The 3990-nt window shown below is 31.0% G+C and overlaps 1 long non-coding RNA gene across 2 annotated transcripts; it reads right to left on the bottom strand.

Annotated features, from left to right (window-relative positions):
* Positions 1 to 626: 626 nt before the first annotated feature.
* LOC141724945 (uncharacterized) lies at positions 627 to 3461 on the bottom strand. Of its 2 annotated transcripts, XR_012576945.1 has the most exons (4): positions 3083 to 3461; positions 2525 to 2980; positions 984 to 1076; positions 627 to 858 (listed from the first exon to the last, which is right to left on the bottom strand). It is a non-coding gene; the product is annotated as an uncharacterized LOC141724945 (long non-coding RNA). The 2 variants fall into 2 exon arrangements; XR_012576944.1 differs by having other exon boundaries at positions 2525 to 3456.
* Positions 3462 to 3990: the final 529 nt, after the last annotated feature.

Genomic DNA, 3990 nt, shown 5'->3' on the forward strand with positions numbered 1-3990 from the left:
TAATTGTTTAAGATCCTGTAAAGTATATTTGAGTTGTAATAAAATAAAATTAGATCATGTACATCATTTTTAAGGCTATAACTTGTGTGTATGTGTATGTATGAGATTGGAGGTCTGTGATATAGAGTTATTGGATTATTGAGTTAATACAGGTTATACATGATTGAAGGATTGCGTGACGACCCAGATTCCAGACCCCAAATTTGGGGGCGTTACACAACCCCTCGGTTGTGTTTCTATAGAACCAAAAAATTGTTGCTAAAGGCCCAAAAAGGGCTAAGATAACATCAAAGCTATGTTGACTCGTAGTTAGTTATATAAGTATCTAAAGCAACCTACCAACCGCTTTATTGCAACATAGTGTTTCCAGTTACTATAGAACTATACAGCAACATATTTTAGGCTCTATAATAACACCTTTATTATATTGCAAAGGCTCTCTCAATTTCGAGAACAAATTTTTAGAATGGTGAGGCCTACATAAATAATTCTTAAAAATCCGTATTCAATAATTTGTTATTTATTTTTCATTTAACTTTCACAAATATAATCATAAATAATCAAATATTTAAAATTAAAATATAAATGGAAATATTCCAAAAAAAACACTAGCAACTCAATTTAAATCAATAAATATGAACTCATGAATTATTACAAAGAAATGAATGAAGTTCTATAAAAATACATTCTAATATCACCAAGTTCTATAAAGTACTCAATCGTGTAAGCATCATATCTATGATGGTATCTAAATCAAGAATGTCAAATCTATATTGTCGTATGTTGTCATTTTATGTAAAGTTGTCTCCATCCACTTAAAGCCACCAAATTTGTCGAAGATAAGAAATTATATGAAATCTGTCAAAAAGTAACCGGTCAACAAAGATGGATGTAATAATTATATATTATATATTATACTTAGCAGAGGTGCATTTTTATGTTGCGAGAAAAAATAGTAGCAAAACTTTAGAGTAAGACGGTACTTGAAAAACATTATCCCTGTGATTCACCATATGACTCATCCTTATCTCACCATCTGACTCATCCCTGTATCCTTCTGTATTAAGCTACCACAACTACAACAAAAGACGGAACAAGGATCAAATAAAAAGAAGTTATACTTTCAGATAATTTCTGTGGCAAACCATAAATATAAAAGAGAAGGCTAATTAGGAAGTATATAGAGCAGCAAACTAAGATATAATGTGTATAAAAGAAAAATGATGTGTATAATTAACTAAAGTGCTAACCAATCTTCCATGTGAGAGCAACAACATTTAATAACCTAGATATGAGATTTAAATGACATCAGTGTTGAAGAATATGCTAAGAAACTAGATGCCTATTTAACCAAGAAATGTACTAGATGCTGATCGATAATAATTTTGATACAAGCACCCAACAAATAGTGAACTAGTCTTAAAATTATGTAGAAGGGAATACAAATACCTTCCAATGATGAAATTTTAGGGCGTGATGCATTTTACATTGGCTTGTGCTCTATTTTATAGAATTTTCCTCAGCTATTAAATCTAAAACTGGCAGAAATCCACACTTGGGCTACTTTGAGTGACCATGAATATAACGAGAAAAGTAATATATACTTAGTCTTTATATATCCTTTTAACTCCCTTAAAATTCTTAATAAAAACACAGAAAAAAGTTGGATAAATAGCAAAATGCAAACTTCAAGACTGTAATATGTTTTCAACCACCAAATTTTCATTAAAAAAAATTAAAGAAACACTTCTTTTCTATTAAATTTTTGGTACAAGTATTTTTGATGTATATATATAGATATATCAAACAATAATTAAAGAAAGATTCAAATTACATACAAATACTAACATAGATTCTAGTTCCACCATTCCTAATTGAAAGATTATAACTGGACGACCACATTTAGAGCTACCTATTCTACTGATAACAGATAGAAGGCACCATCTACTCTTTCAGGTAAAAAAGAATGCCGACAACCTGGACAATAATCACTTTTAAGGACTGTTTGACATCCGAGAACCTCCAGATTAATGTACACTTTACAGCCTTTTGCAGACCAGCATATAATAACAACAAAATCAAGTCTATGTTACAACTTACATTGAATGTAAAAGATAACCAAGTAATCTTTAAGCAGACTGTTTGCACCTATTATGCTATTACAAATGATATAAAAGTCGTAAAGTAGATTTTTCCTTTTAGGCTCCTGACATGAAAAAAACCCATTATTTAGCTCAGACATAATAATAGAAGCAACAAAAGTAATGCTAAATGACCATACTATCACCAGAATCGTAACCAAACAGTGACACTCTAAATTAGGAGCAAAAGCATTATGTACCTATCAATCCAATTCAATCCCAATCAATGACTACAGATAAAATGCAAGACTTTTCTAGCCACTGATAGAAGTTGTTCTTAGTCAAATGCAGTTACGTCAAATAAATACAACTCAAATTAAAAAGATGATGTAATATTAGTAATTACATAAAAATAATATGGATCCCGGAAGTAACAAACTAACCTCTCCGACAATTACCTCCACTGTGAAAGCCATCGCCTTCAAATCCTTCTTTACACTAACATCGAAATCCCTTGTTTACACCTGCAAGTCTCACACGAACACATTTCACATCCGTAGAACAAGTATAATTCCTTGGTATTTACCACTTCAGCTCCACTACCTCAAACTTCAAAATAAAGTACAACTGATTCCGCGCTCTTATTATTCGAATTAATCAAAATCGATATGAACAATACCAAACAGTCACTCATGTATCAAGCACTTGTTAACCAGTGGCTTATTGCATCTCCTGAATGAAAATTGTTTCACTTCGTAGGCGCGTAATTAAGACCAATCAACTGATCACTTTTGTTGATATGCCGTCACAATTCACCGGAAAATGAAGCAGTATGTTGTCACTAGTAACACTAAACTCCCAATTATTATTGGGAGCTTGATTAGCTTGACAGTCGACACCTAATTAAATTATACATTAACTATAAGTGCTATTGAGCAGTAGAAGTCTATGTGTATAAATCAACACACACATACATATAGATAAAAAAAATTAAAACTCACAGAGCTCCATGATATGGTTCCTACAAATCGCACAGTTATCAACAAAAATAGAGTGAGCGAGAGGGAATAACATATATAGGGAGAAAGAGAAGTGAAAGAGACATATCATTTTATAATTCAAAATTAAATCCAAGCTTCAAACCCTAATTGAAACCAAATATATTTGAACCCTATTTGAAACAAACTCCTACACTCCTATCCAAATTAAATCAAAAACCCTTGAATCCAACCCAAATCTATTGCTTGAAGGTGTTTCAATCTCTCAATATTTTGACAGTGAGAAAGAATGAGATCGAAAGGGTGTGGAGACAGAGAGAAAGAGATAACACCGTCTAATTGATTTTCCCCTTTCATTTCGTCCAAAAATTTCATTTCCTGCTTGACCAAAAGTTATCCGCCCAATCCAAATTTGACCGGCCCAACCTAATTCATTTTTTTAATTTAGCCAATATTATAATTTTTAAAGTTTAACATTTTAGTAATTTAAATAAAATTTGATTATTAGTTTTCATACTATATGAAATATATTAATCTTAAATTTATTTAGGATATTAAGATATTTATAATATACATATAATTTTTCTATTTGGAGGACAACAACTTTTGAAGAAAATTTCATAAATATTAATCTAACATCAATTAGTTTTAATGAATTATTTATCTGAAGTTAAAATTAAATTTTACTTTTTTCATGGTCTATAGTAACACAATTTTTTGTGTTGGTGAATGCAACGCCTTATTAAACTACAACAACACAGTTTTAGCCCTACAACAACACCCATAAGTGTGATGTTGTGTTAGGGCCAAAATTTCATACCTATTGTAACATGAGCTAAAGCAATACCCATGTTGAAATGTTCAAATAGGTCATCTATGGTGTAGTGGTGGTAGTGACATGTAATTCAACA

This window comes from Apium graveolens, chromosome 5 (assembly GCF_009905375.1).
Source record: "Apium graveolens cultivar Ventura chromosome 5, ASM990537v1, whole genome shotgun sequence".
NCBI classification, from domain to species: domain Eukaryota; kingdom Viridiplantae; phylum Streptophyta; class Magnoliopsida; order Apiales; family Apiaceae; genus Apium; species Apium graveolens.